General features: G+C 41.4%; 1 protein-coding gene across 1 annotated transcript in view; it reads left to right on the forward strand.

The window, feature by feature from the left end:
- The first annotated feature begins 1,944 nt into the window (after nucleotides 1–1,944).
- LOC5568659 (sodium-dependent phosphate transporter 2) overlaps nucleotides 1,945–21,688 on the forward strand; it is a 104,900-nt gene continuing 85,156 nt past the window's right edge. The window contains exon 1 of the mRNA XM_021849259.1: nucleotides 1,945–2,599. The gene's annotated coding sequence lies outside the window, so the exon portion shown is untranslated. The remainder of the gene's footprint in view (nucleotides 2,600–21,688) is intronic.

Genomic DNA, 21,688 nt, shown 5'->3' on the forward strand with positions numbered 1-21,688 from the left:
TGAAAATATTGTGAGCCTTCGTGTAAAGAGTAAGTAACTGGTAGCTTTTTGTTTCCAGAACTTCATGCTCATTTCTGAGAAATTGTACTGATTACCATTCTAATCTTTAAGGAACAGCACTGCACAACACCATTTCATCGTTAGCTTCAAAAGGCGTAGAAACAATAAGTTTGTTAATATATTGTAAAATTAAAACTCAATTTGATAATCAATAAAATATTTATTTATGGGCGTGTACAGACAATTTATCAGATCACAACACACACCAAGACACGGACTGAAAATAAGTTATTACTCGTGTTCTCCGAGCTTCTTCCGCTGCCCTTTTCGATTCAATGCCACCAGGAACGCCAACTGTTTCAGTCCATCTCCACCCCCAAAGCCTTCCAATCCCGAAATAGTTTAGCAACATGCCACTTTCCTCGGACCTGGCGTTAAACATGACACTTCTTATCTCGAAGGCAATCGCCGATCTGATCGTACCGGAAACGATACCGCCGGGAAACTTGATCATCAAATTCCATACTCGGTTCTTCAGCTTCTTGGGCAGTCTGGAGCGTTCGTTAAGGTATCCGTTCTGTCGAATCATGGAACCAATGATCAGCATCCTGCTGAATCTGGGCCAAAATCCGAACCACTAGCTAACCCAGGAAAATATCTGCGTGGTCTTCCAGAACCTGCTGGATTTATAATTTATCATGATGTTTGGAAACATTCCATCAATGATGCAGCTTCGTGCTCCCTCTTTGTTGCTGATGGATGACAACTGAGTCAATCCGTTAAAACGCTCATGTAAGATGCGGAAAGATGAGGTAGATTTATGAAGATGGATTTTTTATAAGATGCCACGGATAAAACAAGATAATATGCTACAAAAAGATGAAAGGTCATCGTATAGATTGTTCAAAGATATCCTAGTAATCTTAAATTCTGGATGTGTCGCCCCCCTCGATTAAGCCTGAATCACTGCTGACAAGTAATTTCTTGGCCTATCTTGATGCATGAAAAATTCCTGCAAGGAATCGATCAAGGAAGCGCTTTTTTCTGATCGCAGTACGCAGTTGAAAGGAGAAGTCAGTTTAAGGGGGCAGGATCCGTCATCAATTTCGGAGTTTTCAAAAGCAGTTTTTTCGTTCAAAATCAAGAAAATTTACTAGAAAATGTGTTCACTGCAATCAATTCTCCAACCGCAACACAGTGAACACATTTTCATCGAATAATTTTCAGTTTTGAACAGAAAAACTGCTTTTGAAGTTTCGATGATGACGATGATTACGATGACGGAGCGTTGATCGTTAAACGGGAGTCGCTGTAGAAAATTTCTGCAAGCGAAATCGGCGAGAAATTTCTTTAGCGATTCCTCTTCAGTAGCAAATCAAACTGTAAAAATCGTTTCGGGTAGGGTTGGTTCATTGTTATTTTCGATGTAAAAGAAGTTATCCAGATAAATATTGTCGCAAACAGTTGCGGACCATATTACGAACGGTCGCTGTATAGTTCGTATTCATGCGGGTTATTTCTGCCAGATCCATAATATATGAACCAGCCCTAAAATCAATAGTTTGAGCGCACTGAATCGACAAAATAAAACACTGTGCGCTGGTCTAGAATTTTCGAATCAGAAATTGTATGCAAGACCGACGCTTGCAAGCAACGTGTCTTTTCGCGCGCAACTTTCGCGAACTTCGTTTTTTGTTGCAAGAAGAAAAACACGCGTGAGAAGAAGCTGGCGCGGCGCCGTCGCAAAACAAGCTCTCGATCTATTTCAACTGTCAAAAGTTGCGCAAGAATGAGAAATAGCATATCGCCCCAGCAGCATGAGCAGCGTGGGAAGAAACAGGACAGCACACGTGCCATATGTTGAGCGTTGTGTGTGCGAAAAAACAACAACATCGCCCATCATCACCGTCATCAGAATGGGGGGTTATCGCTGTTGACTCGTCTGATTGCTCATCCTTTTGGTGTTCGTCTGTCAGGCCGCGGTCATCTTCCCAAAACGTCGTTGTGCGGAAAAATCGCGTGTGTTACGCGTTTCTGTTCTCTGCCTGTTTGGTGCGTGCGTTTGTTTTAATTGCGAGTGTGAATTTGGCGAGGGATTCTCACCCCCCCTCAATTCGAGACCGAAATTCCGGAAGTTCCGTATTTTCGCCTGGTCACGAACGGGAATCCTCATTTTTGGTGTGGTCGAAAGTCTGTTTTCCTGCTCGGTGTCAAGTGAAAGGGAAAATCGAAGTGTGCGTTTGTTCAGGAGAGTTTAGAAGCAAAACACGAGGCGAGACGCGGAACGGCAACGGGATCAAAATTATTTGATTATCCTGTACGGAAATAACGAAAATCGAAAAGCGGTGCGGAGTTTGAATCTACAGAAAGCTTCCCGAGTGCTAATTCTTCCACGGTTCTCGTCTGGTAACTGTTGGATTTTTCCCTTTGTCGTGAGTCGCATTTTTCCTCCTGGAAAACGCGGTACGGTATTTGACCGTGAAAAAAAGGAAGAAGACCGACAGTGAGTGGAAAAAAAACAATAAATCCCCAGCGGAAGAATCTCGTTTCGAAAAGTGGAAAGGAAGCCTCTATATTGAACATCTCGTCTAGCGTTCAAGTAAGTACTCAAAAACATCCACAATTCCCCGGTATTGAAGCCAATAAATTAATGGAAAACGTGTCTCTTATGGATTTTGTGTTCTTCATTTTGACAGCGCTCAGAGACGAGACGTAAAAATGTGCAACATGAATGACGACGAGAATGCGCGTAACACGCATACTACGATAAACAGTGTTGTCAGTGTTGCAGAAAATCTGGTTTAACCTGTATAGGCCTGAGTGAAAGCAAAAATACTAAATCCCTTACCACTCAGCGAATACTTAACGGATTCAAATTATTTTTTATCAGTATACTGGCCCACATATCTAGTTTCTAGAAATAGCCGAGGGAACTCGAGAATATTCAATATTATAAACTAAAAGTTTTGAACCGTTTAGAGTGTACCAGATGCAGCCACTCGGGCTTAATGTCCTGAAGAACCGGTTCTAGATTTGTTAGGTATTAAACCATTTCAAATCTCTAAAGGTATAGATCAAACATAATAGTTTACTAAAATGCGTTCCGATAAGCTTGACACAGATGGTTAGATACAAATGATGCACTTTATCATAAATTTGAGGCATCCCGGGGACCTGAAAATGGTCATTTGTATGATTGATCAATTGCAGTTGATATAATTATTCAATTTAATCGATTATCAGAAGGTTTACGCTGATGCGTTTTTCTTAAAACTCCTTGATATAGTGGCCACATTATAGCCGATTCTAGAAATTATCTGTGACTTGAAATTTGCCTACCTCCAGGGGCACAGAAGCACAAAACCCTTGTCACCCGACCTGACCCAGGGATCCACCGCAATAACTCCGGCCACATGAACATTCCCGAGATTCTTTGACCACTTTTATAAACTAGATATGTGTACGAGTATACTGTCAAAAAATAATTTAAATCCGTTAAGTTTTCGCTGAGCAGTGAGAGTTTTAGTATTTTTTCTTTCACTCAGGCGTATACGGGTTAATCGTTGATCCGTATTGCTAAATTTATCTAATTCTCGTATTGTTATGCTTTCATTTGAGAAGGTGTTAATTTTGCTAAATTTCGCATATGCTTCGAAAATCTATAGAAGCGAATCGTAATGACATACCTTCATTTTATTTTTAATCTTTTCGTAGACCAGCGTCGCCCTATTTCTATAAAGTAAGCTGGGGTAGAAGTTCGACCTTAGTAGATTAATCGATATTCCCAGAAAAATACTAACAGTTTAAACCTAATTTGCTACTGAAAAGGAATCGCTAAAGAAATTTATCGCCGATTTCTTGTAGAAATTTTCTACAACGACTCCCATTTTAACTGACATTTATTTTCAACTGCGTACTGCGATCAAAAAAAGCGCATTCTTGATCGATTCCTTGCAGAAATTTCCCATGCATCAAGATAGGCCGAAAAATTCCTCGTCAGCAGCGAATCAGGCTTCAACAGAAACAAATACCACTCAGTGGATCTTTAACATATTGTTACCATGGCTATGATCGACGAACAAAAATCGTAGTAGCCATGCCGTATAACTGTTGAAAGATTTGTCTGTTGTGTTATTTCTAGTTTTACCTTTCGAATAAATAAGACGTTAAATATCAAGCTCATTTCATTTCCTCAAGAATATTCGAGAAGGTAACATTTTGGTGACGAGTTTCGAGCCTGAAGATCCGAATTAAGAATGACCAGGCCGAATCAAGTCTTATCCTAGCTTTCGGAGGTGATGCGTCAAATGTCTCAGCAGAACAACCGTTTGATGATGCTTCTGGAACAATTCATCGAAAATCGTGAGGCATCACCCCAGCGAAGCACTACAGCGAAAATTCTCGTATCGCTCGTTTCCAACATCAAGGAGTTCCATTTCGCTTAGCTTAACTTAGCTTAGACTGACTACACATATCAATGGTTGCTATTCCGTGATTGACCGAAGTCAGTGAAAATGCACAAAGAATCAACTAGAAGTTCGGCTGGGATTGGCCATAATCTTCTTCAGTGTGCATAATTCAGTGCTTCTATTTATACATGGTCAATAACGGCGCCGGCCACGTCCTTGCAGTCAGGTGGGATTGGGGGAAGGAATGTTAGTGTGTAACCTTTGCTATTTGGAGACCGTGTTTGCCTCTGCATCTCCACAAAGGTTACTGGGAGGGATGTTCGTTAATGGGGAGAATCGTTGGGTCACAGGATTCACTTTGATAAGCGATTAGACCATGATAAATATTTGTGAGATATAAACATGCTTATATGTAAATATAATATTTTCATTTGATATGATCAATATCCATGTAGAGAAAAATGATGCCGACACTTGAAGTGACGAACCTTTCAAAGTTTGTTGAATAAAGTGAACCTTTCGCAAGTCTACACTTGTAGTGTTGAACCATTCAAAGTTTTTTTTAATTACAAAAATAAAGGTAAGGTACCCCGGGGCAAGTGAGAATCCGGGGTAAGTGGGGCCTTTCGTCATAGCTCAACTAGGAAAAGTTTTTCATGGGGGTATTATTCTAGAAAGTTGAAGATACAATTACAAGGAATGTATTTAGTACTAAACATATTGTTATTTTTATTACCATGTGGTTCATGTAACAGTTGTCAGTTCAGCGCCATTTTCAACTTGCATGACAAATTGTGACACGTTTCACGTCTTGCATTGACTCGCAAAAAATAAATGTGTTTTAAATCAAATTTCCATCAGTAAGCTATAATTTTTAGTATTATTACAAGCTGCTAACGATAAACCAGTATTTTGTTTTCATTTCATATGAAATTTTCGATGGTCTATCTTACCCCAAAATATATTTGTACCTGGGGTAAGTGGGACCTATCAAAACAAAAACCAGAATCAAAACTTTTCGTACACGTTTCATACATTTTGCTAGATATTAGCACTAAAACATTCAAACAAATGATTTTTATCAAAAAAGATCAACCTCAAATTACGTAATTGCATAAAAGGGAGAAGAAAAGTGTTATTATTCTTTATTTTTTAATTTTTTTTTTATTTTTGAAGTTCGACTTCAAAATTGAACAAACACACAGCTGAAATTTGAAATGCATCATATGAACGATTACTTTTCTATGTTATTTGAACTTTATTTGTTATTTCTACCAAATTAAGAAGTGATGGAAAACAATTCCATCCCATAAGGTGGTGTTCTGCCATGCATATAAATAATAACAAAACATATTTATAATTTCGTCAATTATTGATTGTTTATGTGCTACATTTTAATTAACAACTTATAAATGATATATTTTAAACATTTTTAATTCCTCTTTACTCTTTTCTTGAGGAATTTTCAGTTAATATTAAATGTGAAGTGACATACTATTAAATAAAGGGTTTCTTCCTAAAACGTAACGTATTTTATGGTTGATCCCTTGTGTACATCAAATATATACTTAAAATTAAAAGTCTATAACTTATCAATCCTATTATTGTAATGGTTGACTTACTGATGTGGATTGACGCATGAAACTGGATGTGTCCCACTTGCCCCGCTTAGCGAGGTAACTGCGTCCATTGGCTCATTCTAAAACTTGCTTCCAAGGTTTTCACAATTTAGAAATTATTCGATTAGTTTCATGCACACACCAGCAAATATGTTACCGAAACGTGATTGTGTTGTTGGATTTGAAAAATATTGACATTTGAAAATTTTATTGAACAATTTGTTTGAACTATCGTTTTTTTCGTTCCCACTTGCCCGCGGTACCTTAATAAAAAGAAGTTTTGAAAAAGAAAAATTAGTCATAAATAATTTATGAATCAGAGTTTATGTCGACACTCACAGTGACGAACCTTTCAAAGTTTGTTGAAAAATCATATTAACGTCTCACCGTTTTAGCGATTAAAGGTGCAGTCATACATATTTTATAGGTTTGAAATAGTAGCATGAAACGAGCTCACCAATTGATCCGTCAGCCTTGAGCAGCAATAATCCACTTTCAGCTTCACTCGTTTGCTCGGCTATATAAAAGCACTCAGAGAAAAAAAGGGCGCGACGCCCGAGCAGAGTTGCTTAATATCAATCATATCAGCTGATGGCTAATGGTCTAAAACTATCAATATCACTTGCGAGCTATCAATATCACTTTGATTTGACAACCAACAGCAGTGATGCGACATCGCACTCTAGATCAAAATCACTGCAGAATGAGTGATCACGTGGTTATTATCCATGCTATTAATGTTTTTCAGTGACCAACATATAGTTTCAATCTATCTGCAACACTGTCGAAAACATCGTACCGATGAATTGCCATTTTATCTGCTTAATTTAAAGCTAAACTTAACCCATCAGTGATATCCATAGTCTATCGCCATCAATGCATTGGTGATGGAGTAGACAGCATGATGTTGATGTGATATGGAATGATCCGATTTGTATCGCAGTCGGCCTGTAGATATCAGCAAATTTTAAGCATTGATAGTGACATCGAGCAACTCTGCGCCCGAGAGAGAAAACAACTGACGACTGCTCGGGCTTTCTTGACAGCGTCAACGTCGAAAGATCAAAAAGAACTAATCGAACGCGGCACTTTTTCACTTTACTCGACCGATGCGCGACATGTTTGATCCTGCCCTCATCACCGGCCCCCACAGGAGCTAGCGTCAAGGTCGAAGGATCAAACACAACTAAGCGATCGCGGTTTTTTTTTTCACTTTCACTCGACCGACGCGCAACATGTTTGATCCCCAACATCAAGGAGTTCCATTTCGCCCCGAAAAAACAGGCTAACGTTCGACCGCTGGTGTTTCAAATATGAGGATCTATTCCGGCAGAGTGGTAGAGATTTGGACGAGGCTTTACCTTCGGGTAAAGCTCTTGTTGCGCAGTTTCAGCGTCTTGGTGCACAAGAAGTTTCTCAACTAATCACGCGATTTTACGTTCGACGACGTTGTAGCGAAGCTGACGAAGATTTTCGGTCAACAGAAATCTCTGTTCAACAAACGAGCTGGAGAAGAGCGAAGCCGACGACTTCTTTTCTTACGCCGGAGTCATCAACCGGCAATGCGAGAATTTTTAACTGCAGAAACTCAACACAGATACACTATCCACCATAAGTATGGAATCGTTGCAATACTGAGTATAACAGGACTTTTAAATTTAGCATCACCCAAATACCAGTGATAAAAAAATTCAACAAAAATAAAAAATCGCGGGGCTTAAAGACGTATTTTTAAGACCTCAAAATACATAGACCAAGTACTTCAGAATCACGAAATAATATTCATTTTAGGTGATGCTATATTCATTCTGCGATTCCATGCTTATGACGGGTAGTGTAAATTCAAGAGTCTGGTGTTCATCTGCAGTCCCAAATCAGTGAAGGACGCCGATGTGAAGACGTGACTTCTATCGAAGCTCGAGTCCGTTCAAGCCGAAAACTCAACCTGGAGGGATTGGTCGTCGAGTGCCAACGGCTGTCGAATCTCAAGCACGACACAGCGTTGGTTGAGAAGAAACCGACATCTTCATCGGTCCAAGCGATTAAGGACTCAAAGAAGTACCCAAAGAGCGGCACGATGCATTTCGTGAACGACTGTCATTTTTCCAAGCACACCTGCAAGCAGTGCGGAAAAACGGGCCACAAAGAAGGCTACTGTGGTTGCTTCGCCAAGACATCAGCCACGGAAACCAGAGGCGACAAGAAAACAGGGAGAAACAAGAAGAAAAAGCCGTTCAGCTCGAAGGTCATCCAAACTGTGCAGCAGGTCCGCTGTCGGCGACGGTTCATTATCGTCATCTTCGAGCAATCGACCATCGAGAACAACACGAAAGCGAAGGTCTGGACTGGATGGACACATTCGACTTGTGATCGAAGCCGTTTACTGCCTACTGCAAACACGTATACTGCCCATAAATGCATGTCAGTCCCATGTTTGCTGGATATCCTATTCACATGGGACAATTATGCGTTTATGGGCAGTATATCGCCCCATTTTTTCGACCTTTGATGCTGATGACCCGAAGTATGTTAGGTTAATTTGAGTCACTGCACCAACACTAAGATTTCGCTGTCGCTGAAGCCCCAATCCAAGCCTTTATTCTGGCCGAAGCATCCAGTATAATTTCACACCATTCAAAAAGTGGACGAGGAGCTGGTTCGACTCGAACGTTTGGGCATCATTTCGCCGGTGGATTTCTCCGACAGAACGGTACCCCTCGTCGTAGTCAAGAAACATGGCGGAAGCGTACGTATCTGTACCGACCTGAGAGGGTGCTGCCAGCTCGGAATACGATTTGGCGCGAAATGGGTCTGTAGGACTCCCTGCATGAACCTCTGTAGGAATACCTGGAGGAATTCCCGGATTAGTATTTAAAAGAGGCGATCAAAAAATCCTTGTTAAATTTTAAAGGGATTCTATTGGAGTAAATCGGTAACGCAGTGTGCTGATGACCTCCTTAAGAAGACCGATGGTCTCCCTAGTAACCGTAGTTCTCGTAAATTAACACCGGTGCAATATTTTTCATTCCTGATTAAACCTCCACTCAAGCTAGTTAATAAAAAGCCTTTCTGCTGCTAAAACCTTGTGTTCCGGTTATTTTCAACCATCAAAAGGTTATGGGCGACTCATGCAAGGTTTCGGTCCACGGGATCCCGCTGTTTTCGGGCACTGGTTTCGACAACTGGCGTTTTCGAGTGGAGAAGTATCTGAAGTTCATGAAGCTTTTGGATGTTATCAAGCGCATGCAGTCGAGCTCATGATATTCCAGGAAGCTGACGGTAAGGCGGCGTACCTGCTGATTTCATTCATCCATGACGATCTGCTGGATCTGGTGCGGGACTAGGAGACGACCAAGGAGATTTGGAAGAGCCTTAGTTTACGCTAAGAAGTCCGTCTCGTCGCAAACGTTCGTCAGGAAGCAACTTGCGAAGCTGCGGATGCTGGAAGGTTTGTTCGTGAAAGATCACCTGAAAATCTTCGAGAAGCTGATCCGGCAACAGATGCTGACTAGATCGAAGCTTGAAGAAAACGATATTGTGTTCCAGCTGTTTGTTATCTTTCCCGAGTCGTTCGATCCGTTAGTTTCGGCGCTGGAAGATTAAGGTGAGGAAAATCTCAAGCTGGATTTTGTTCGCAAGCGACTTCTTGCCGAGGAGCTCAAGTAGTGAATAAATTGTCACCCAACACCCAACAACAAAGACATTAAGATCTTTTATTCTTGTTGCAACAATTTTATTCCGCAACATGAGTTTATCATCACTTGAACAGAATATGACAAAGATCGATCACCACGTGCGCAGCGATTTTCTTGGCTTCGCATTGCAATTTTCGAGAAATTTCTCTGTGTTAGTAAACATTGCCACATTATTGTACAGCATGCATGAAACAAATTTGGTTTTGTGTTTAAAATAACTGATTAATTTCGAGTCGAAAAGGTTGCAACAATATTGTGCCCTGTGATTGTCATGACAATTTTGCTTCTGATTGTATCCCTATCCGTAACAGTATGAATAAACGGGTTGTGGGCGACTTGCTTTGTTGTTTCTTTTTCGTCTCCTTTGATGACAATTTGATTTACTGAGCTCAAGATAACCGACCGGGTAGATTTCTACCAAGAGAAACCTGCAGCATTTCAAGGATCGAAGCAGAAACCTGGTAAGTTCACCGGAAAGTGCAACCGCTGCCAGAAGAAGGGGCACAAAGCGAAGGATGTCGCGTGAAATGGAATACGGATGGGCACGCTGAAGCTTACGCTGCTTTTGGAGGTAAGGTGGTGGCTTTCATGACCGGAAGATGCTTCTAAACGCAGGACGAGGGTTTCCTTCAAGCTGGATTCCGGAGCATCAGACCACATTGTGAACGTGAAGCATTGTATCGCCGACCTCAGGAAGCTGATGCAACCTGTCGTGGCGAAGGACGATCAATCCCAGATTTCCTGGCACCGAGACACGATCAAAGGCATCAACAGGGAATATCAGCCTGAAGGATGTTCTTTTCGTAGGTGATCTTAAAGCGAATGTGCTATCTGTGAAGAAGATGGCAAAAGCGGATCTGGATGTCACTTTCACGAAAAAGAGAGCAATCCTCAAGAACGGTCGTGATCTGATTGCGAGATGTCCTATGCGTCAATACTGTGGCGGCCAATATGTGTGGAGCTGTGAATGGTAATCTGTGGCATCGTCGACTATGGCCCATTTGGGGAGTAAGAGTTTGCAAGCACTCGTCATGGTAACAGGTATTCCTGAGGAGTCAGGTAAATTGGATTTTTGCGATGTTTGTTTTCTCGGAAAGCAGTACCAAGAATTCACGGGTAAAATAGTCCGTTCTGCAAGACCTCTAGAACGAGTGCACCAGCGGCTTGGGATGGATCTCGGTACTTTGTCACCTTTTTTGATGATTACATGCACTTCGTAGTAGCATATCCCATCAAGAAGAAGTCCGAGGTGTTCCAGAAGTTCCGAGAGTATGGGGCTATGGGTAGTGCTGCTCTAGAGCATTCGAATTTTAAGTTGACTGTCGACCAAGGGCGCGAGTATTGATCCGACGATTAACGGGATTTCTATGTTTCCAAGGGGATCCGATTCGAGCCAACCGCAGCGTACACTCCACAGCAAAATAGGGTATTCTAACGGTTTAATCGGACAATCGACGAGAAGGTACGTGCGATGCTCATTGAAACCACCTGGTAAAGGAGATCAAGCGTGCCCTTTCCCAGAAGCTCCAGATGACGGATTGCGGAGTTGTTAATCATTTTCTCGGAATCAAGATCCTATACGATCACGCTACTGGATGTATGTACCTGACGCAAGAAGCCGCTGTGGACCGTGTACTGACGAAGTTTGGGATGCAAACCAGCAACCCCGAAGAAAGGCTGCTTTCTGCCCGCACGAGCTGCAAATCCTGTGTCGCATCCCTTTCGTCAATTGCTGGGCAGACTCATGTACACGATGCTGTGTGTCCGACCCGACATATGTTATGTGGTTAGATATCTGGGTGCAGCCCACTGGCAAGCACGTAACAGAGTGGTCCGTTACATGAAGGGTACGAAGAAGCTGAATCTCAAATACAAGCTCAACGACGACGTTATGCGGACGCTGAGGATAGAAAATCCGTTAGCGGCTACATCTCCTAGGTTTTAGGAACACCGTGTCCTAGGCCAGTCGCAAGGAACAAACCGTTGCACTGTCGTCGTGCGAAGCTGAATATGCAGCTTTAAGCGCCTCTGAAGGGCTGTGACTGCATGGAATCCTCGAAGACCTGAAGCAAGTCCGACCAGGCACGGCTTACAAGTTGTTCGAAGACAACCTTGGGTGCATTGCGATGGCCACAAATACTGAAAGCAAGCGTGTACTACATACGCCAGGCAAGTCGTTGGAGCGGTTGATCCTCAACAGACTAGTACCGTATACGGAAGGTGCGGACGGCCTGTCCAACAACCAGTTTGGATTCAGGAAAGGTAAATCTACTATGGACGCTATCCAGTCGGTCGTTCAGACAGCTGAGGTGCTAATCGAATAAAATAAAAGGAGCGGCATCCGTTACTGCGCAGTTTTCACTCTGGATGTGAAGAATGGTGAAGTGTGCTTTTAGAAAGCTATTTTGGGGGTATAATTTTGCTGTATAACACAGAGGAGGGGAAGAGAAGTGTTCGAATTACCGTGGGAGTACTTCAAGGTTCAATCCTGGCTGCCCTTTTCCGACGCGTGTTAAGATTGTGGCTTCGCTGACAACATCACCGTATTGGTCTATGGTGAATGGATGAAGGAAGTACAGTTGAAATCAGCACACTCTATCTCCATAGTTGAGGAATAAATGAAGTCTAGCAAATTAGGACTGGCCCGTCACAAGACTGAGGTGGTGGTTGCCAACAATCGCAAGTTCGAGCGACGGGCACTTATCTCAGTAGAGTCCAAGCGATCCCTTAGGCATCTTGGGGTAATGATTGATGACAAGCTCAGTTTCGCTAGACACGATGAATATGACTGTAAAAGGCTATAGCGGCGCTTTCGAGGATGATGTCTGATGTAGAGCTATTTACTGTAATTGCCAGCAAACGCAAGCTTCTGGCAGGCGTGGCGCTTTCCATACTGAGGTTTTGGAGGACCAATCTGGTCAAAAGCGCTTAGAACGAGCAAAAGCCTGAAGCGGTTGGAAAGCTCGTATAGGGTCATGTTCTTTAAGTAGCAAGCGCATTTGGAACGGTTTCTAAAGAGGCCGTTTGCATAATAACCGGGCACATCATCAAGAAAGATGTTCAACGCTTCAACCAAAGCGATACCAGAGGAGTTCGCAAGTAAAGAGGCAACGCTCGGCAGCAGGAATGGGATAACTCCACTAAAGGTAGATACACCCATCGGCTATCACCAAATGTGTCAGATTGGTATAAAAGAGTTCATGGGGAATTGAACTTCCCTTTATGGATCAAAAGGTCTACCATCTAACTGAGAAAAAAGTGAACTTCCACCTGACGCAGATTTTGTCAGGACATGGTTGCTATAGGCAGCAACTGCCTAGCTTCAGCCACTCAGAATCTCAGGGGTCTGATTGCAGATATCTCCCTTCGTAACGAAAATATATATATACGTAACGCACGACATACACAATTAACCATAATGTTGTACACCGTGCCTGAACAGCACTTGCTTTAGGCCGAACATACCAGCTATCAGCTAGATATTCGTCGGCAAATGCATTAGTGGGAAAACTGCTATTATCTAGTTCTTTCAGTTACTCCCCCTTGGGGGCATTCGCAAACACTCAGTTTTCGAATTGCAGTTTGACACAATATCGAGAACTGATGTCGGTTTTGATCATATTTTGATGCATCCGATTGGTAATCTTGGTAGGTAGCCCATGATATCGTGAAGCTTCCAATACAGTATCAGAAAAACATGTCACAAAAAGCGCTTTCGATGTCCAAACCTGAGTAGCTAGTAATTTCTTGATATCGTATACATCTTCGTGATAGTAAAGTCAGCATTTTGCAAAGGTTTTCCGACCTGCTATACAAGCTCGAAGATCTTTGTAAGATTTGTGAGCTGACGACCAGCTGAATGGTGTCTGATACATTATTTCCTGAGACTAGCCATAACAAAAGAAACTGCTCTACAACCTTCCATCATGCAGGAAGTTTTATTGTCGACGGCACGACTCATAAGATCCTTGAATTGAACAGAACAATTCTTTATACAGTGTAGATATAAGCCACATTTGACTCATTCGACAATATCTCAGCAAATCTTTGATATAATTATTGTTTACTCAGTCCAATTAGAATCGATCAAAACACGTTCCACTGGTACTACTCAACACCTCGTTAGTATCGTTATCCACATGAACCACCCGTCGTTAATATTCAATCCCCAACCACCAGCTCCAACAAAGTCCTGTTCCAGGGTCTATTGCCTGTAGGCATATCCAGTTCATGCCTCCCCCACAGCACTCCCGAAGTAAGTATGGTGGCGGTACATGGCCTCAAGGAACCCGCCTCAGAAATATATGGGTTTTACTGCATTAGCAAACAATGACCTTGAATAATTTGCCACCGGGCTCTGGGGTTGGAAAAAATTCCCAACGAACGATAAAAAGCGACAGCTTCATTGAATGTGCGCTAAAGCATGATAGTTGAAACGATTATTTTGAACCAATTGCAATGGATCAAACACGTTTTTAGCGGCTTTTGCATAATCATGAACTTGGAGCCGATTTATCGGGTCTAACAAGGTTGCGAACAAAGCTCTGTTTCAATTATCCTGGTGTTCAATATAAGAAAACAATTTTCAGATTTGTTTTGTATGAACATAAACAACATTCTTTCGAAATAGAACTTCTTGAAATAACTCAGAAAACCAGACAGAAGTCTTCCCGATCAATTATTGATACGCCAAATCAATTAACGTCCAATTAGTGTTGTTCGATACTTTTCGAATGGTTTTTTGATCACGCAATCGGAGGGTGAATGCGTCTACTTTAGCCTATCATCCAGTCAGATTGACCATTGATAAAGTTCCACTCGCCAGTAGGCAGAGGAAGCACTTAGAACAGAACGATGTCATTGGATGTGGCTATTGATCTTTCCAGCTCACTTACATATCACATGGTTTGTGCGTATTACCATTTACGTGACATGTCGGTTTTCATACGGTTACGCAACCACCATGCCTCGTTATGCTCTGCGAACATTTCGAGAACGACGAGAAAACTGCTAGAGTGGTCCACATTATTTAATGGCGGTCAGATTTTAGCTCTGCTTTATGGGCAGTGCGGTTTTGCATAGATGAGTAAGTAGTATAAATCATCGCCAGAAAGAACTTCATTTATCACAGATTGGATTTCCAATCTGAATGTAATTCACGTTTCAATTAAATCAATTGGTGTGTCTGTTTTATTGAAAATGTACTTTTTAAACTCCTTTATTATTTATTTATTTATGTCATTTTTTGAACATTACATTCATTACGAAAAGGTCCTGGACCGACCGGGATCCGAACCCAGACACCTTCAGCATGGCTTTGCTTTGTAGCCGCGGACTCTAACCACTCGGCTAAGGAAGACCCCAGATATCATAAAGATATTCCTTCTATTGGCTTAGTTATGTGAATTATAAAAAATTGCCAAAAAATTAATTTTAGTTAAAACGGTGTTGGTTTTAAACTCGTGATTCTCTAAAATATATGTTAAAAATCAAGTTATTTCTGAAGCACCGTAAAATGTTCATTTAAATGGGTTCATAAATGACTCAGATCAAAACCTCTAAAGTTGTTTATTTTGTATGGCAATCGAGAAAGTTGCAAATGTTTTGTCCAATACTGTATATGTATAACAGTTCATTAAGAAATTATTTCCCAAATAAATAACTTTTACAGGTTCCTTCAAAAATTCACCTAGAAATTGTCGCGGTTCTGTTGAAATGCATCCAGCAAAAATCATCGTTTTCATTTGATTATCAGTGAGTTTTATAACATATTGTCAGGATTCGGATATATCTATTTCTACAAATGACAATTTATGTATACACGATCCATGGCTTAAATACTCAAAGCAGTACCAATAGGCAACAGATGCGTTTAAGCCGAACCCTAACTAAATGTCTTTATAAATACTTTAGGTATTCTTCAAATGTATCATCGAATATTCGATTATTCGATTATGCGATTTTTTTTCTATTTGAACAGAGGCGTTCCGTGAGGAATTTGATTACCTGTGCACTGATTTTCACAAACTGTTAACATTAATTATTAATACGAATTTTGCAAGTGAGTTTCAAAATGTATTTCAGTAAAAAAGTAAGAGGTTGTTTCCGAGATACGACCGCCAAGTTGACGTTGGATAACGTTAGCTTCTTCTATTTCCTGATTTAGGACCGTCACGAACTTATGAAAGATTTCTAGGTACTGACAAAAAATCAGTGGGGGTTGTGTACAAGACACGACCGCATGACATTAACTACGCCATTTAATTTGCTGCATTTGTATTATAGTCAAATGTCATAATTGCAACCTTCTTTTAGTTATAATCCAGAATGTAATGGTTTGTGAATTTAGAAAAGATATATGTTTAAAATAAAATTTTGCGTTAGGTAATATTTGAATCATTCCTTAACAATAGAAAATATATTGCATCCCAACGGCACAGCAGCAGCGTCCTCGGAAACATCCTCAAATTGCCGTATTGTCAATTATTCGTAATAAATCAATTATTGTATGATGCTATGAGATGAATTAAGAGATTATAGCAAGTATGTGGTAAACACATTAGGGAATATTATACAAATAACTCTTTAAAACACATTTGTTGGCTCTCAAAAGGGCCGATTGAGTTGTTGAATTTGCGTAACACGGACACATTTTGACGGCGCACTGGTTTCAATCTGCCTCGCCCGATGAGATTTGCGGTGCGGATGACGATGTGCGCTTCAACCAGCGGCTTTGGTCGATTTTCTTCAGCCATCTCGTACAAATTAGGGAATATTACACGGACGGTGACGGCTGTGCCGCTCGATCTAATAAACCAGAATGACCGCGCTAGCCTCCCGCATGGCAATGACAGCGGAGCACTTGCTGGTAGCGACGATTTCTGGCCGAAAACGATTATGCTGGCTGGTGCACTCAAATATGCGGCTTCAGTTGCTGCGGCTCCGAAATGCGTGGCTCTTCGGTGCTAATGCGTGTTGTATTCGCGTCCTATTGAAAACTGAACTGAGGACGCGAATGACTCTCGAAATTTGCTCGCCGACCGTGTTCACAGTCTGACGGCAAAAAGAAGAATGAGGGAAGAAGCAGGGTGCGGTGCGCTTTTATAGTGGGAAGCGGAACCGAAAAATGTGCTTGAACGTGATTGGTTAGATAAGAAAGGGGTCAACGTTTTACGATATTTCAATAGTTTGTTGCTAATAATCAATAGTGTCCTCCATTTGAATCGACGCGTAGATAAATTTCCAATCGATTCATGGATAAATATTGAAAATCTATTGATAAATGACTGAGTTATTAGCGGTCAAAACCTGACCATTTTTCGTTACATGCTCAATTTTTTGTTTTTCTGAATTGTACCCCCATATGTTGCCGTAAGACGTTATCCAACGTCAAAAAAAAAACATGATCCACCTTATAATGTAATTTCCAATACTGGACCTTCAAGTGTCTCGTAGTTACTATATTTGTTGCTCATTGAACAAAGTTATTTTCTTCGTTTTTATCCCTTGTTGTCAGTTATAAGCATTTTGGAAGACGTTTTATACGATGCAAGCCAGAAATACGTCCAACTTGAAAGTAAACGATTATATTATTTTTGAAAAAACCTCTCGTTTTGCGATGAAGGCTAAAATTCGTGGATTTCTAGGCTTCCTCGAAATTGCGAATTTCCATTGTGTCTAACGATGTTGTTCTACATTATAGTTTACAGCTTGTTAATTATATCACGATATACTGGATTTTGGACGATGTCCAGAGCTGCACATATCCTTGTACACTATTTTTGACACCTACATATAGGCTTTTATTACCTGTCAGTCCGTCGAGCAAGAAAAGTCGCCTAGTATCGCGCGTCACCTGAATGCTCCATGCGAATGTATGGCGTTGACGCTTTCTCAGTAGACGTCGTGACGCCAGTTGCGCGCGCTTTCTCAATTCTCGCAAACCGTGTTATGATCAATTTCTCTCGATGGTGCACAAAGTGGAGTGAACCAGATTTTACCTATACAACGCCACTGTTGGTCTAGACATGCCAATACAAATGCACATTCCTGCTGTGTTCATACACGTTATTCTCGTGCACACTCCCTCTTGTGCACGGCTGAAGTGGATATTCTCTGCAATATGATGGAGACGCATGGCAGTTTGTCTTGTTGTTTCCGTTTGCAGGTTGAGCGAGACTATGAGAGGGAGAATCGAACGGTGGAGTCTGGCTTTGTTCACTGATTCACCAATTAGAGGTGAAGAAACCAAAGAACATTTTCAAGCAACTGCACATTATGAATGTTGCAAGTATTGAGATTTATAGTATATATTTTTAGTTTGTTAGTTTGAAATCTTTGGCTGTGCAGTGCACCAAGTGCACCTTAAGACGAGACGCCACTCTATTTGAATCATCCTCAATTACTCAGAAACTAATGAGCAATATCTTCAAAAAATATAACTGGGATTACACATAAATCTTCCCAGGTTTTTTTGGAAGTCCTTTTAGAAATCCCCAGGTATTTCTCTGGAAATTTGCTTAAGTATTACTTACGTGCAGCTCGAACGCGAATACGATCGCTATCCAAGTCACCACATCAAGATCATAGGAGATTTAAACAATCAGGTTGGCCAGGAGGAGGAGTTCAGACCGACGATTGGATCGGCTGACGGCCGAGAACGACCTACAACTGATAGATTTCGCTACCTCCAAGAATATGGCCATTTATGGCACCTATTTCCAGCCCAGCCTCCCGTATCGGTACACCTAAAAATAACCTCAGCAGGACATAATCGCAAATGGACCACGTTTTGATTGATAAACAGTACTTCTCCGACATAACCGACGTCAGAACTTATCGTGGCGTTATCATTGTCTCCGTCTACTGGTGATGGTGAAACTGCGCCCAAAACTATTCGTCATCAACGATGGACGGTACCGAAGCGCGCCTCTGAAACGCGCGACTGAAACAACCGGATGTCGCCAATGCGTACGCGCAGCATCTTAGGCGGCATTGCCGGATAAGGATGAGCTCGATAGGACCCCTCTTGAGGACAGTCAAAGCAGCCATTAAAGACGCTGCCGAAAGCATTGTCGGATACGTAGAATGGAGTTCAAGAAACGATTGGTTCGACGAGGAATGCTAGGAGATTTTGGAGGAGAAGAATGCAGCGCGGGCTGCAATACTGCAGCATGGTACGTGGCAAAACGTGGAACGATACAGAATGTGAATATGTATATTTCAGACAACTACTGGAAGAAGGCTGAACAAATTTTCTTCTTTATTACTTAGAAATTTATAAGAGAGAACCGTCTATCCCAAAAGATGAATCTCTGTAGTTTTTTTCCACGGTATCTAAAAAAATCTGATCGCATTCCAATAACAATATCTGAAAAAACCCTGGGGGAATACGTGGATATGTAACTATGGTAATTATTGTAGGGTTCCCTGGTCAATTTTTAGCGATAATACCTAGCTTTCTACCAAAACCCGTGCTTCTTTTTGAAATTTCCAGCTTATTTCTGCTGTCATTTGAATAATCTTGAAACTATGCGCTTATTATTGAAATACCACGCTGCATTCTGAAAGCTCTTCCTTAACACTTTATCGTATTTTGTAATGTTCAGCCCAGATTTTGAGTAATTTTGTATTTGTTGGAGTTTTCCTGATACATGGTCCCAGATAAAGATTGAACTCGGAAAAAATGCAACACTTTGTGTTGGTTGTAACTTTTTACCGCGTAAAAATTAATTATGTTTTGGGTAATACTAGTTTAGAGTGTTATGTTTATGTATGCAAAATTTTATCGCGATATGGCAAGTTGCATAAGAAAAATGAAGAGCAGCAGCAAATCTCGGGCGATCTCGCGGTCATCCTGGTCAGTCGCACAGATGGATCGGCAAAAAGGCTTGGAATCCACCATTCCACCGTGTCCCGCGTTGTGACGATGACCATCAAGCGGCGCACTGGAAGCGGCCGAAAACCGAAAACGGAATACCCAGAAAAGGCGCGGAAGATAAGGGCAGCACTTTAAGAATAACCCAAACCTTTCCACCCGAGACGTGGCCAAAAAGGTCAATTTGTCGAAGTGGTTCGTCCAGCAGACCATGAAGCGGGCTGGGCTACGTGTTTTTAAGGTCAGGAAGGCGCCAAACCGAACTGACATGCAAAACACGATGGCCAAATTGCGTGGGCGGAAGTTGTACCGTGAGTGGACATACATCAAGACCCCAGTAGACATACACCCCAGACACCAAACAAATCCCCGTTTTTTTTGTTGGTACGTCCCGCATGGAGGTTCTGGAAAAGAAAGATAGACAAATTCGCGAAGAAGTACCTGTTGTGACAGGCGATCCGCGAGTGCGGACGGTACAGCAAGCCGTTCGTTACAACCTGCACCATAAACGGGCAAATTTTATCGAGAGGAATGCTTGCAGAAGCGCTTGCTGTCCTTCCTCCGCTTTCACCGTGGATTGGTACGAAGCGAAGGGCGTTAATGTGGTCCCGAAGAGGCGAACCCGCCAAATACACCAGAACTTCGTCCGCTCGAAAAATTTTGGGCGATAATGAAGAAGAAGTTGAAGCGGAAAAACATTCAAAACCGATGAAGCTTTTACGCAAACTGTGAGAAATTGTGTAAGAAAAATGGGCAATGCCTCGCTCAAGATCTCATAAGCAGTGTTAAGAGAAATGTAAGAGCATTCAGCTTGGGGGAGGAAATTCAATAAATAAATTATGCCAAAACATAGCTAATATATGTATAGTTATTTAATCCCTGAAATTTTGAGAAGTATCCGATATAAAATGAATTTTTGTTGATCATTTTTGTGTGTCTCATTTCTTCCGAGTCCAGTCTTTAGACGTAGCGGTAAACGTCAACAAGACGATCGTGAGGTAGAACCCTGTATCGAGGATCATTTCAAGTTGCAAATTTTCTTGATTTCCTGGGCATACAGTACCTTTGTGTTTGCCACACGATACACATGCGAAAAACGATTGACAAAAAACACTCTTAGTTCAAAAAAGTGCAAGTGCTGAAAGGAACACTAAGCTGAAAAGCAGGCTCTGTTTCAGTTGGAACGTATCGCCAGAGGAAGAGGAAGTACATTGCCATATACGTTGTGAAATCATCTTTAAAGCTGTAAACTCGACATCGCTCAGCATTATTTTCCGCATGATTGGCAAAATTTGAGTCCCGTTCAACTGTTTCGCACGGGCACCTCATCAATTATCGACTGCCCACATGACACACGCGATTCTCTGTCGATAAATTTAAATGCTACCTTTGAAATTTCTCATTCGATTGAAGTTTTATTTAGCACTGGCTCAGCATTTTCAAATTGCACAAAAGACAACGACTTATTTGACGCGTTATTAATGATCGCGAAATTTTGTCTCCATTTGTAACGCTATTGCGATCATACCACTGTCTGGTTGTGATTTCATACTATTTTGCCATAAATTTCTTAATTTCGCGCCTTCGTAGAACAGCTGCTGGTCGAAGTAGAATGAAATTTTTGGATGTATTTCAATCATTCATTTGCCAATTTTTCACACTTTTATGCCACATCTGTTCGGAGGAACAAATTATCCATGTAGTACTTGAATCAAATGCAATAAATTCACCCTTCAATTAATGTGTTTTTTGTAGATCCCGGAGATTTGAAGTAACAAGTATTCAGCGATAATAGAAACATCTACTGCGCCACCGTTCATAATTACGATTCCTTTCCGAATGGAAATTTCCGCTCTATTTGAGGGAATGATGGTTTCGCTAATTATGGCAACTTTTTAGCGGTCCAAACATCGTTTCCATTGTCGTTTGATAACAACTGTTCGTCAAATAAAATTACACTCATTTCCGTGACAAACACAACAGCTCTGTGCCCCACTGGGGAGTGCATTATTTACAGTGACGGGCAAAACGTATGGAAAACTTTATTATCTTCTTATTATTTTACGTTAAAGTTCTGTGTGTTCAGCA

Source organism: Aedes aegypti, chromosome 3, assembly GCF_002204515.2.
Source record: "Aedes aegypti strain LVP_AGWG chromosome 3, AaegL5.0 Primary Assembly, whole genome shotgun sequence".
In the NCBI taxonomy this organism is placed as follows: domain Eukaryota; kingdom Metazoa; phylum Arthropoda; class Insecta; order Diptera; family Culicidae; genus Aedes; species Aedes aegypti.